Below are 15,584 nucleotides of genomic sequence, written 5' to 3'. Positions count from 1 at the left end.
ATTCTCCTGGAAAGCTTCTCGTTCTTGGCTTTACAGTGCCATTACAAAAGAAAGTTGAGGGAGTCAGAGTGGAAGGTATTTTCTAGTTTGAACCAGGCTAAAAATCAGTATATGAAAGTGGCTACTGACTTTGGCATCAAAGGCATGATGTTGTCAGAACCCAAACAGTTGCAGGAGATACCTCCAAGTCGAGACAAAAGAGAAAGGGAAACCAGGGTTTGTTCACCAAGTAGGAGACTCCTTGCAGATGGTTCATGGCATCAGGCAAACAGTGTACAACCCAGAGTTTCCATTAAGAGACTGCTCTGAAATGTTAACTTCTTAGCTTATAAAGAGTCAACTCTTCATGGTATTTACATGGCTTATTTCTGGGTCCATTCTCTGGCCAATCTGTTGTACTTCTACAGTCTGCTTGGTAGGTGTGGGCTATCTCAGGAACCAAAGGGTCATCAGGGTTGGGGGTCATAGAGCAGAGAACAGATGGGTAACAGAACTTTTGATACTGTTAATGTTGGAGACCACTGAGATCTCAGGATGTCAAGATAGATATTGCCATTTTTGTTGATGTTAGGGTGATAAAATTTTAGTTGTAAAAGAAAGCAACCTTTGGCAGTTTGAAAGGGTAATCTGTAGGGAAGTGAATAGTCAGGAAGAAAATGCGACCTTGGTAAGGGCTATCATTTGGGACCATGATGGTGGCCTGCCAGTGGAATAAATCATGACCCACAGGTCCTGCTGAGCACTGGGTGGGAGGGTCAGTTAATTCCTTCTGCATTCACTTCAATGCTATCCAAGACTTGCTGCTGGACGATGACGCAGCCCCAGGGCTGGGGTGGCCATAAGAGGCAGTACAACTAGGCTCAGCCAACTAGCAGCTCTCTGCCAGACCTGGTTTTCTTAACTAAGGATGCATACCACTAAAAGGGAGCAGCTATGTGGTGCAGTGGGTAGAGTGTTGGACCTCAAGTCAGGTAGACTCATCTTCCTGAATTCAAATCTGCCCTCAGACACTTATTAGCTGTGTAACCCAGAACAAGTCACTTAGCCCTATTTGCCTCAATTTCCTCATCTATAAAATGAATTGGAGAAGGAAATGGCAAACCACTCCAGTATCTCTACCAAGAGAACTCTAAATAGGGTCACAAAGAGTCTTACATGACTAAAAATAACTTAACAACACAAAAACCCTTAAAAATCCTATATTTGATATAATTGGTTTCCTTTTATAATCCTATGTATTGTATGAATTTCAACCATTATTCTCAGAAGGGTTCTTCTTCATCCAACTATCAAAAAATTAATGACACACAGAAAAAGGTAAAGAATACCTTCTATAGACTGATAGCAAATGTTACATTTCATATTCCAGTCCTGACACCTACCTCTCATACTTCACTTATTTCTGTTCATTGCTAGTGATAGACAATAAAACAATTCAGAATGATGAAATACAACAACCTCTTTTGAGTTGACTGCTTGAAATATATTTAAAATCTTCCCTGCATAGAAAAGTTGATTAATTATTTTGACATAATGGTCTGCTGAATAAAAGAATAGAAGTATATAAAATACTATTCAGTGTTTCTCAGAGCCTGCTCAATAAGCTCCATAATGAATCAAAAGCATTCAGTTTATCCAAATAAAGAAGTGGGTGAAAAATTCTCAATGCCATGACATGAATTTGAACAGGCAACCCATTGTGCTGGTTCATCTATACTTATATCTGGGATAGACACTGCAGAGCAGTGTCATTTGCCATTTGAAAATTTGGCCAATATTTTTACTAGCCTAAGCTTCTCCCTAAGATAAAGTCCAATCATTCAAACATCATTATATTGTCTAATAAGCTGTATAAGTTATGAATTATCACAGTCTTAAAGAACTAATTTGAAGGTCACTCAAAAATCAATGGGCAGAGGGATGGCTAGGTGGCACAGTGAGTAGAGCACTGGCCCTGGAGTCAGAAGGACTTGAGTTCAAATCTGGCCTCAGACACTTAACACAAAAACTAGCCATGTGACCTCTTAACCACAATTGCCCTCCAAAAAAATCACAAAAAAAATCAATAAGCCGCACATGACAGGCATGAGGATACTACAACACATTACTACTTAGCTTATATTATCTTACACTCTTATTTGTGAGAAGCATACAGAAAAAGACACTAGACTTGAGGTTTAGGCGAACTAGGTTTGAGTCTTGGCATAGCAGATCTATAGCTAAAAATTTTGAAGCCTATTGCAATTCAAGTGATAGCAAAGGAAACCCTAAGGTTTATTTTTTTTCTGTTGTGGTAGGGAGGAGAAAGAAATTCTGATGACTTAAGTATTTTTGCTATCTAGATGCATATGTTTTTGTGATGGCAAGCAAATTTCACTGCCTTTGGTCAAAGCTTTCTTGTCTTACTCTAGTGCTAACTATAGTAGCTATCATTTAATAGCTCTGTTATACTGGATATGTCACTTCAATTGTAAATCCTGTTTTTCTCATGTCCAAAATAATGCTGTGTCTGATTCATATAATTCTTATGAGGGTCACATAAGTGAGCATAAGAACCAGATTTAGAATTTCATTGGTAAAGGGAATTCCCAGTTGAAGAAACTCCCTCTAACAAGGAAGATGGCCATCTTGTCTGCAGCTTCTACTCTTAAAGAATTTCTTGGGGTAGCTAGGTGGCACAGTAAATAATGCACTGGACCTGGGGTCAGGAGGACCTGAGTTCAAATCCACCCTCAGACATTTAACACTTACTAGCCCTGTGACCTTGGGCAAGTCACTTAACCCCAATTGTCCTGCCCTCCCCACTCCAAACAAAAAAAAAAGAATTTCCTAGAGTATTAAGCAACTTCCACAGCATCCCTTAGTCAGTATTTCTCAGAGGTAGAACTTGAATCTGGATCTGATGCAATGGTCCTCTTCAAGAATGAAGGATAAACAACAACCTGTGAGTAGTACAAACTGCACCACTGGGGACCCAACTGACCAGTTCCAGTTGGACAAGACAGGTACTTACATCCTTCTTTCTTCTTCTCCTCTCCTCTCCTCTCCTGTCCTCTCCTCTCCCCTCCTCACCTCCTTCCTCCTTCTCTCTCTATCCACATATGGTATAATACCCTTACCTGCAGGTGCTCTGCCTAAAGGAATGTAAATTTTGATCACTGAAACCTCACTAGATATCATGGGGTTTATAAGCTACATTTCTTTCTTAAGGACCATGCCTTAAACCCAAATCATTCAGGGTCCCATTGGTTGGTCAACAATACATCCCAGTCCAAGCCCCACTGGTCATTATATGGGCCCTGATGGCTCAGAATGAATGTAAATAGAAACTGTTTCTATTTTTGGTCAGAAACCCTGGGTCTTCCCCTCCCAGACTGATTATTTTCTTGACTAGGTAGAAGAGGCCAATCTTTGTCTCTTTTCTTACTTATTCTTAATCACTGAATCTACATTGCTTCAGTCAATTTGAGACCTATGAGGTTCACATGAGATGGGGATAAGAACTAGACTTAAGATTTCGCTGGCAAAGGAAATTCCCAGTTGAAGAAACTTCCTCAAGCAATAAAGGTTGCCATCTTCTCTGCAACTTATACTCTTAAAGAATATCCTAGAGTATTAAGTAACTTGCCCAGCATCATTTAATCAATATTTGTCAGAGGCAGAACTTGAATCTGGATTTTCCTATTTCCAAGGCCAGCTCTCAATCCAATACACCATGCTGCTATTCAAATATAGACTAAACTAAAGAGTGATATGACAATTTTCTTTTTTTTATACAATGACATATTTACTTAACTACATCATAAGCCTCTTGAGATTAAATATGTCTTTTACTTCTGTATTACTATCATATGCCACTGTGCCCTTCACAGAGTAAGCTCATTGATGATGGTGATCATAACACCCAAAGGTTTTCTTTCCCCATAACTGCTGGTGAAAAAGCCCAAGAAATAGAAAGCTATTGATATCCTAAAGTTGATTAGAATGTAAGAAGCTTCTTCTTGGTGAATACACAGTAGTAGGCATAGTTTACCTCTCTTAGAGTTGGACTAAATTGAATTTCTGTCTTCAGGGATTCACATACATATCAGAAACTGCCAGATGTGCTGGTTACACATGCCTGCTTTGTGAATACAATGAGAGGAACTTATTTTATCCAATGCATTGAAACAATGGCTAATTTTGTTCACCACTGAAATCTGCTTCATGAAAATATAGATAGCATAACAATATGGGATAAATTGAAAAATCCTGAACAAAATTTGTTAGACATAACTTGCATGACATCAGTAAGCCAAGGACTACTTCCAAGAAGAATATCACTGAAACCCACTATTTATTTGATTGATATGTTACAATTTTCCTCTTCCTGATAAAATTACCTTAGAGATTGAGTGAAAACAAAATGAAACCCACTACACTTAATTAAAATACATAAAACACACAGCAATGATCAGTTCATGTTAAAGTCCAGAGAAAGTCAATTTAAAAAGATTTTACTTTAAGTGTGCCCACAGGGTTAAATGATCAGACCTTTTGCCAAAAGAAAAAGAGTCCTTTATAGAAAGTTCTCATTAGGCTGGAGTTCCATACAGCATGAACATAATTTCATTATTTTAGAAAATCTGGGATTTCATTCATTGGAGTACTCCTAACTTCATCACAGACCATAGCCCTTCTAGGGCCTTGACAGAAAACATTGAATTTATTGAATACAAATTGTTATGACTTAAAAAAATAAAAATAAAAATCTTAACATGTAATGACTAGCTTTCAGGTGATATACATAATCATATTTTGCTAGGTTGACTCTGAGATGATGGTCACACAGTCAATCAATGATCAAGTCCATATTGAAAACCCTTCTAATTTGGGAGAAACTTTCATGGCTTGTTGTAATGGAAATGCAAATTTAAAGATCTTCCCTGCCCCTAGGCTAAAGTGCACCTGAAGCCTGGGGTGGGAGGCTTGTTTTTCAGTAGATACTTCTTGATTGGCCAGTGAGTCAATAAGGTTGTTACATTCTCTGAGCCAGGAGAAGGCTATATAAGCCCTGATGTGTAGCTTTGTTTTGGGACTCACTTTGAGAAGTATTCTGTGATTTGATCTGAATTATGGGAAGCCGTTGTTGAGAGTCCCCCGGCTTTGAAAAACCCAGAATGTGGAAACCCAGATGTTGACTGGGTATGGATGTAATGGTCGGACAGTTTGGAAATCTGTCTACTTGATGTTTCTGTCTTGATAATTATGCCTGTATACTTTGAGGTTCAGGGTGCTGACCTTTTCTCCTGAACAAGGTAAACGATATATGTCTGACTGATTAAAGTAAGCTTGTTCACCCATTTTGAGTTGCTTTCCTTTAACAAAGCAGATCCAAGAACCTGTGTGAGCAGGCACCCTGGGGACACTGGGGTGCTTGCTGCAACACTTGTGCTTTCTTGTATAGCCTCTAAAAATATTGGTTCTTTCCATACTATGAGAAAATAACCCTAGTAGGGGACACAGAGGTCACACAGCAGGAAAAAAATTGTTGCTTGATAACTTAGATTGTAAGCTTCTTGAGGGCAGGGACTACGTCTTATAACTCTGTGAGAGAGTTGATCTATGTGCCTAGTTTTGAGTGACTGAGTCAATTGAAAAAATCTTGGGTTTTTTTGTTTCATATTTGTTTACATGATTTCTCTTCAAATTTTTATTAATACAGTATAGTGAGAGACATTTTCCCCTATCATTTTTGCAAGGAGTCACCACTATCTAGTTTCACAAAGTTTCCTGTTTGCCAGTGTGTATCCACATTCTTGCCTAGATTTAACATTCTATTTAGTCTGAGGACATATAAAAAATATAGAGGAAATCTTGAACAGATGAAAATAATTATTGTTAGAAAATGAATTGCTCATAGTCCCATAGCTAGTCTGTTCCAGGGGCAAGACTTGAATGCAAGCTCTCCAACTCCAACACCAGCCCATTACTATATGACATCACTGATTAAGGGAGAAAGTTACAGAGCTGAACTTATCATCGGCTGAGATTCGACACTTAGAGCTCCCCATGTCTGTGAAGTCATAGATTCTGACTTTTAGGTGCATTCAGTTTTAGACCAGTTTTATTATCATTTACATCACCCCCATTTTATTCTTTTGAGCATTAGTGAAAGAATGACAGTCTACATTCATTCCTAAAACATAGGCTGAATCAAGTCACCTTTATTCTAAGTAAACTCCAATGGCTCCCTATCACCTTTAGGGGCAAATAGAAAATCTGTTTGGCTCTCAAAGCTCTTCATAACCTGCCTACACATGTATGCACACCTCCTCATCTTTGCCTTCTAGATTCTCTGGATTAAAGTTCCAATTAAAAATCTCATCTTCACCAAGAAGGCTTTCCTAATCTCTCTTACTTGTAGTGCCTTCCTTCTGTTGATTACTTGCTACTTGTCCTTTATATAAGTTGTCTTGGACTGTCTTTTGCTTTTCTTTGTATGTAATATTTTCTTGACAGTAGGTGCTTGACTGACTTACTGAGTCATTTATTATTCCTTTAAGAGTGACTTTACTCCTTATAGAATCAGAAGAATCTTGATTATATTATTGTCTTAATAATATTATAATTATGTAATATTTATTGGATAATAGTAATAATCATTTATATAGCATTTTAATGTTTTCAAAGTGCTCTACAGATATTATTTCATTTTATCCTCATAGTAAACCCTGGGTTATAAAAGCTATTATTAATCCACTCTTTTTGTTTGCTTTTTTTCAGTTGTTTCTGTCATGTCAGATTTTTCATAATCACATTTGAGTTTCATCAAATATGATCATATATTAAGAGCACTTTGCAGATCACAAAGTGTTATCTAGATGTCAACTATGTTAGTGTTAATCGTATAAAGCAAGATCACCAGAATTAGATGGCATCATGAACTTCATAAGGTCAAAGTGGTCAAAATAAACTACAGTCTAATTGCACTGGAGTACCCAGAAGAAAGTAACCAGAAGAATGTCCACATTTCCTACTGGCACAGTCAAGTAAGCATTTAAAAGAGGTCATCTTGAGGCTTACATGCTAATATAAATGAGTGAATAATTTGTCTGAGGATTCAAAGTACAAGACAAAGTCCACAGGGCACATTTATTTAAACAAGCAAACAAACAAACAAAAAAATAAAACCTCCTAAGCTCATCTCAACAATAAAAAACATGGAGAATATTTTAAACGTGTTTGAAATCATGGCTCCTTCCACATTTTCATATGACAAATTTTAAATGTTAATCACATTTTTTTAAAGAAACATGAAAACAAAAACTTCCTGGAAAACTGGAAAATGTTATGGCAGAAACTGGGAATAGACCAATATCTTACACCATATACTATAATAAAGTCTAATTGGGTACATACTCTAGGTATAAAGACTGATATTATAAGCAATATGGAAGAGCAAGGAATAGTTTACCTGTAAGATTTATGGAGAAGGGAAGATTTTATGACCAAACAAGAGTTAGAGAGCATTATGAAATGCAAAATAAACAATTTTGATTACATTAAATTGAAAGGTTTCTGTACAGATATAGCTAATGTAACCAAGATTAAGAGGGAAGTGAAAAATTGGGAAAGAATTTTTCAACTAGTGTCTCTGATAAGGGCCTCATTTCTAAAATATACAGAGAACTGTGTCAAATCTATGAGAATATAAGTCATTTCCTAACTGATAAATGGTCAAAGAACATGAACAGGCAGTTTTCAGAGGAAGAAACTAAAGATATCTATAAGCATATGAAAAAATGCTCTAAATCACTATTGATTAGAAAAATGCAAATCAAAACACCTCTGAGGTACCACATCTCATCAGTCAGATTGGCTAAGATGACAAAACAGGAAAATAATAAATGCTAGAGAGGATGTAGAAAAATTGGAACATTAATGCATTGTTGGTGGAGTTGTGAACTGATTCAACCATTCTGGAGAGCAATATGGAACTATGCCTAAAGGGCTATAAATAAGTGCATACCATTTGACCCAGCAATACCACTTCTAGGGCTGTATCCCAAAGAGATCATAGAAGTGGGAAAAGGATCCGTTTGTACAAAAATATTTATAGCAGCTCTTTTTGTGGTGGCAAAGAATTGGAAATTGAGAGTATGCCCATCAATTGGGGAAGGCTGTACAAATTGTGGTATATGAATGTAATAGAATTATATTGTGCTATAATAAATGAGGAAAAGACAGACCTCATAATAGCCTGGAGAGGTTTATATAAACTGATGCTGAGTGAAAAGAGCAGAACCAGGAGAACTTTGTACACAATTATACACACATCATAAATGTGATGACTGACTTGGATAGACTGGGCTCCTCTCTGCAATGCAAGGCTTTAAGACAACTCCAAAAGACTCATGATGGAAAGAGATATCCACATCCAGAGAAAGAACTACTGGGTCTGAATGCAGATTGAAGTAAACTACTTGCTCTCTCTCTCCCTCTTTTTGTTTTGTTTTGTTTCTTCTTTCTCATTCTCTCCATTGTTTAAAACCCTTCTTTACAACTTGACTAATGTTTCATGTGAAGGTATTTGAAGATCCTATATTTGATTGTATGCCACCATGTGTAACAACAATGCAATTCACAATGCCCATGGTGACTATAAATATGCTGGTGTAGTTGTGAATAACATAATGCAACAGGCTCTCCACATGGAGGACAGAGCCAAAGGATTTATTCAAATACCAAAAAGCTGAGTCCCAAAACCAGAAAGTCAGAGTCATTACAGTAACACAAAGTGTGTTCACATTAGTGAACACCCACATTCCCAAGCCTTCAAAACAACATAGGCTCCCTCAGGTGAAGATCTTCCTCTTTTTAATCACTCCCTCAAGCAAGGATTTTCCTTTCCTCACTCACAGTAGCTGCTCAGCCTCAATGCTGCTCACTCCCAGCAGTTCTGGCTCCAAGAAGTTCTTGTTCCCTGCAGTTCTCAGCAGAAGTCCTCAGCAGAAGTTCTGGCTGGCTTTCAGAAGAAGCTCTGTCACCATAAGTTCTGTTCTCAAAGTCTCTTCCCTCTCCAGCCTTGGCCTCCTATTATCTCCTCCCTGCCCCACTCCTTCCTGCTACATCAGCAAGTTCATCCCACTGTGGGATTCACAAGTTCTGGGTCTTAATACTAGACATAATTATGAACTTGAAACTAAGTGTTAAGTAACTGTTAGCTTGCCAATACAAGGGGCGTGGAAGATCTTCAAATCCCATTATCATTACACCATGGGGGGAAGAGAGGGATGGGGAGAAAATTTGGAACTCAAAGGACTGTGGAACTGAATGTTGTAAACCAAAAGAAAATACATAGATAAACAAACAAACAGATAGATAGATGAATGAATGAATGAATAAACAAACGAATGAATGAATAAATAAATAAATAGGTATCAAAATCAGCATCCATCACAGATACAGTACTAATCTCAACAACCAAAAGAGACTGGAGCTCAAATCTCCCTTCTGACAAGCAGTGACTAAGGGCGAATCATTATGACCCTGGGCTAATCATTTACCTTCTTAATGTTTTTGGCTGCTGTTGTTGCTCATCCTTCATATTCAAAGATGACCAATGACATCACAATGTTGGGTCAATGTACAAGTGCGTCTGACTGTAGTTAATCAGTCCAATACTAGCTCAGAAGGCTCAACACAAGTTGAGCACAGATAATCCATTTTAACATTTGGGACATTCATGCATCTCACATTTCCTTAGTGATACTATAATTCTGCTTGTTCATGGAGCATAGTAACTTCTTTCATGCATGCACATCCTGTAGGATAGTCCTGTGCCAATGTCTCCCATGTCTCATAACTGATACTTGCTCCCATATCTTTTAGCACGATGCTTTCCACAACATTGTCAGATGCCTTTGATGAGGGTGAAAATGGCATGGTCAGCTACTTCACTGATGGTAAACTCTTTAACCTGAAAAAGTTATAAGACAAAAACTGGAGAAAGAGTTGGTGAGTGACTTTTTGTTCTCAGATAATTGTGCTCTCAATGCAGCCTCTGAGGTTGAATTGCAACAGAATATGGATAAATGCTCTGCATCCTGTGCTAATTTTAACCCAACAATCAAAACCAAGAAAATAGAGGTTCTCCACAAGCCAGCAATCATACCATCTATATTTGGAACCACTGGTTACAGCAAAGGGAAAAATCTTCAATGCTGTGGATAACTTACCTTGGCAGAATACTTTCCAAGGATGCCCATATAGATGGTGTTTATGCATGCATTGCCACAGCTAGCTCAGCATTTGAGAGGCTCTGAAAGAAAGTGTGGAAGAGAAGAGGTATTAGGCTGCATATCAAACTGAAGATCTATAGAGCTGTTATTCTGATTTCATTGTTGTATACCTATAGAACCCAGATGTCTACCAGGGCTGTGCAACAAAACTGAATTTCTTCCATTTGCATTTTCTTGGAAAGATTCTAAAGATCACCTGTCAATATAAGGTATCAGACACTAAGGACCTCTTTCAAGCTGAACTGCCAAGCATTCAAACTCTACTGCAGAGATCAAAACTCAGATGGGCTCACCATGTAGCCTGAATGCCAAACTTACATTTAACTAAAGATCATATTAGGGAGAACTCACACAAGACAAGCACTCACATGGAGGTCAGAAGTAGTATGAGGTCTCTCTGATGTTCTTGTCAATTAAGACTCAGCTAGGTCATGATTACTTGGACAATGAATCCCATGAGGTCACAGCATTTTTCAAATTTGCACTGCATATTTCTATTGGAAACATCCCACTGAAAACAATTATCATATTTTACTTATAACTTTGAATAGTAGGAATTTGAATAAAACAGTCCATTTCATGGGATCCTCACAGGATATATTATTTGCATTAATCAGGAGCTAACTAGATGCAGAGAAGGTGATAACTTACATTGGTAGAGAGTTTCATCACCCAAGATTTTCCCATTCCAGTGAAATCGTAGGTCCAGTCTCAATTCCCTGTTCCTTAAAAAATACTGCCATACACTAAAGAAGTGGGAAATTATGAAAGAAAGTGCTAATGAAGAATATTGGCTGATGACCAAGAGTATGCACTACCCACACAAAAACCCCTCAGGGTTTAATTTAGCAACCTACGAGCTGTCATTTCTGCTTTAATGCTTAGTCTTCTGAGAGAAGAGTGGGGAAAATATGTCTTAAGACATATTTCAATCTCTAAGGAGTTTAATAATATAGATACTTCCTCTACCAATGCTAATCATCACTCTTCTACTGTACCTGTATATATACTCTTAGATCAAGCATAGATTGCCTCTCCCCACCTCCCATTTCCCCATTCTTTACCTCCCTTGGTCTTATTCTCACTCATTCCTCAATATTCTATACCACTGCAGCTGGAAGTGACAACTCTTCTTCTTGAACTAAGGTACCATCATTTTGTACATCACCTAGAGGTCATATAGGTAGACTTGAATCTAGATCCAGGCAGACTTGAATTAAAATCCTGCCTAAAATACTTACTAGTCATGTGACCCTGGGCCAGCCACTTAATCTCCATATGTCTCATTTTCTCATCTATAAAATCATATAAGGGCAATAAGGTGGCACAGCAAATAGCACTAGGAAGACTCATCTATCTAAATTAAAATCTAACCTCAGACACTTACTAGCTGTGTGATCCTGGGCAAGTCACTTAACCCAATTTGCCTCAGTTTCCTCATCTGTAAAATGAACTGGAAAAGGAAATGGTAAACTACTCCAGTATCTCTGCCAAGAAAACTTCAAAATAGGGGCAGAGAGATTTGGACATAACTGAAAATGACTGAACAACAATAGCTATCATTATCTCTTATTGTACTTTGACTTTGTATCTCATATTATAATTACTGTTGTCTATATTTTCTCTGCCCTATTTTACTGCAAGCTGCTTGATGGCAGGAACCATGACTTATTTATCCATCCTTGTACCCCTTGCAGTGTCTGCCATAGTGCTCCTTATGTATTATAATTGCTACATAAATATGATCTCTATGAATGAGAAAATCTTGATATAGCATGACTAGAATAACTTAGATATATGTCTCAAACTCACAGATCAGAAATATTTTCTATTTGCATAAAAATTCAAAATATACTCTACATAATTTGTTACATTATACTCACAAAACACCTGTGGAGTGGTTAGACGGTATTTATCATTACTACTAATTTTGCCAAATTACAGTGGAAAATTTAAAGTACAGAGGTTAAGTAATTTGGCCAAGGTCACACAGTAAGTTGTTGGTAGGGTTCAGACTAGAAAATTTCTCAACCCCTTTAATTTGGTTCCTTAAATGAATGTGTACATCAAGAATTCTCAAAATAGGGGGAGGCTAGGTGGTGCAGTGAATAGAGCACAGGCCCTGGAGTCAGGAGGACCTGAGTTCAAATCCGACCCCAGATACTTAACACAAAAAACTAGCCATGTGACCTTGGTCAAGTCATTTATCCCCAACTGCCCTTCTTTCCCCTCCAAAAAATCCAAAAATAGAATTCACAAAATAATGGAAAGAGAGAGCATCTTCTGATGTGGAATTTTTATTAAATAAGTAGAAAAAATGATTTAAAGGGAGACACACATTGACATCTCTAGATATATTTTATTAATATAGAGATCACTGGAATTTTGTAACTGAGTTTTGTTGGACAGAGTTATTTTTGACAAGTTCAATTAATTATCTTTCAGATGCCTCTACACTGTTCTATAAATCAGAATCATTATTTTACACTGAAATCCTAGTAAATTTGAGATTACCCTGACATAATTCTGAAGGTTGTGCTGAGTTCTATATGGAGAGTAGATATACAGTACGAGTAGGTTTCAAATCCTTCCTTGGGCAAATGAGCTATGTCATTTAAAATAATATCATGAAAGTTTATCTTAGACATAAAATTATTAGTGAGTATGTCTTACAGTAGGTAAGCATTCACATTCTTTGCATTACTGATCTCTTGACGCCCTCTGTACACCTATTGTTGAGTCACAAGGACCCTTGAACAGACAGTGAAAGCTTCTTAATTAACTGCATGGGAGAGGAATGCTAGATGAGGTACAAGATGAGCATAAAAACATTTCCATATTCCAAGGAAAACAGTATTCACATTTAAGCCAAATCATGCTTGCATGACTTTACAGAGCTTTGTTCTCAACTTCAACTTGCCCTTTTTGAGAGCTTGTGAAGGTTACGGTGCATACACACAAGATTCTTCAGTATAAATGAAGAACCATGTCAGAACCAACAAAGGGATTCACAAATTATTAGGCATTCTATTCATCCATGTAGTTATTGTATACAGACATCAAGAGACATTGAAAACAGGCATATTGAAATAGATTGATTAAATAAATTGTTTACCAGCTGAACTCTGATTTCAGGTGGTGTTTACATCTGCAGATGAAAGTTTCATGACTCAAAGCAAAACTAACCTTTAGGCCCTGTGTATTTGGGGTCATCCATTTGATTGAATTTTAAACAAACTGTGTTTTTTTTTCCTTTTAGTTTTTGCCAGATTAACCATGTCTCAATCCACTCTTTATTATTTTTAGATATGTTAATGAAGCAAAGTATAGCCCAGGACAGAGGTCTGGAATGAAGGCAAAGACCGTAGAATAAAAGAGACAGGATAAGACTTGGGAAATTTACTTATTATGAAATTTAACCTCTTTATAATTTTAATACCTAAAACTGTGATTTCATTGGTAAAGTGAAATTCTGTTGAGGAACTTTATGAGGATTAGGGATTGAGAGTAGACCTGTGATTTCATTAATATAGGGAATTCCCAGATGAGGAAACTCCCTCTACCGATATTGATTGGCACCTTTTCTGCAATTTATAATCTTAGTTTTCTAAAGAAATTATGTCAAACTGTAGCAGCAAACACACCAGCATCCCCAGGGTGGCTGCCAACACAGGCTCTTAGATCTGCTTTGCTAAAGGAAAACAACTCAAAATGGGTTAACAAGCTTACTTTTATCAATCAAACATATATCATTTACCTAGTTCAGGGGGGAAAGGTCAGCACCCTGAACTTCAGAGTATACAGAGGTTACAAGCATAAATTACAAGAACCTTTCAGCAGACAGCCTTCCAAACTGTCCAACCATTACATCCATACCAAATCACAGTTACCAGAGAGGGAAGCATCAACATCTGGATTTTTCAAAGCCAGGGGGCTCTCAACAAAGGCTGCCCAGAGTCTCATCCAGTCAAATCACACAACACTTCTCAAAGTGAGCCCCAAAACAAAGCCTCACATCAGGGTTTACATAACCTTCTCCTGGGTCGGAGAATGTAATAACACTCTTGACCCATTGCCCAATCAAAAAGTATCTCCTGAGAAACAAGCCTCCCACCATAGGCTCCAGGTGCACTTAATCTAGGGGCAGGGAGATCTTAAAAATTTACAATCCCATAACACAAACTCAGAAAGATATGGGGCATGTTAAAATATACAGAAAGATATCTGTGGGTACATACTGACCTAGAAGACCACAGAATAACATTGTGTGTTATTGTATTTTTGTTAATTTTATTAAGTATTTACTAATTACATATTACTCTGGTTTGGGCTGCTCTTGGGTCATATGTAAGATTTGAGCCTAGGTCATATTAGCTCTGAAGTCAGCTCTCCATACATTAAGTAAAACAAATTAGATTCCATGTTTTCGGCTGGCCTTATTTTCCTAACTATAAGAGTTACATAGGTAACTTTATGTTTTTATCACTGATTCATTAAATCTGATTGCTTAAACTCAAGAATTTCCCAAATGAATATATAATTTTAACATGAAATGTTAAGCTAGGTGACACAATAGATAGATTGCCAAGTATGAAGTCAGGAATATTGACCTTCCTAAGTTCAAATCTGGCCTCAGATATTTACTAGCTGTGTGACCCTGGGCAAGTCACTTAATGCTGTTTACCTCAGTTTTTTCAGTTATAAAATGATCCAGAAAAGGAAATGGTGAACCACTCCAGTATCTTTGCCAAGAAAACCCCAAATGGGGTCATGAAGAGATAGACAAGACTGAAATGACTCAACAAAAAAAAATTCTGAAGAAAAAAGTAAAGGAAAGATGAAGGAAGGAAGGAAGAAATAAAAATAAAGAAAATTGTGAGTACAATCAGTCTTTTGTTAATAGCTGCTTCTAGGAACTTCTTTTTACGTATGAAATTCAGAGGAAAGCTTTGATATCTCTCTCTCTGTCTCTATCTCTCTTTCTGTCTCTATCTCTCTTTGTCTCTCTCTCCTCCTGCCCCTCCCCATGTGTTTGTTTGTGTGCACACACGTGTGTGTGTGTGTATGTGTGGCTTGAAGAGAGATAGAAAAAATATCTCTAACTTCTCCTCTGCAAACCTTCTCAAAGGTTTTTCAAGGGAGATTTTAATTTCTGCTAGTAGGGGAAGTGGGAGATAGAGGACAGAGACTAACCATTCTGGTCTCCTCAAGAAAATGATGAACCAGACTAAAATTATCCCTATCTGCTCCTTTAAATATTGTTAGTCTAGAGGAATTGGTTTTCTGGTGTAAGCTAAATTT

At 37.3% G+C, this 15,584-nt stretch overlaps 1 pseudogene; it reads right to left on the bottom strand.

The window, feature by feature from the left end:
* Positions 1 to 353: 353 nt before the first annotated feature.
* On the bottom strand, positions 354 to 9,589 carry LOC138147649 (ubiquitin-conjugating enzyme E2 D4 pseudogene; annotated as a pseudogene).
* Positions 9,590 to 15,584: the final 5,995 nt, after the last annotated feature.

The sequence above is a fragment of the Petaurus breviceps genome, unplaced genomic scaffold, assembly GCF_028583685.1.
Source record: "Petaurus breviceps papuanus isolate PSGF00001 unplaced genomic scaffold, PetGlider_PUasm1.0 90804, whole genome shotgun sequence".
NCBI lineage: Eukaryota > Metazoa > Chordata > Mammalia > Diprotodontia > Petauridae > Petaurus > Petaurus breviceps.
This window is presented reverse-complemented; position numbering and strand designations above follow the sequence as displayed.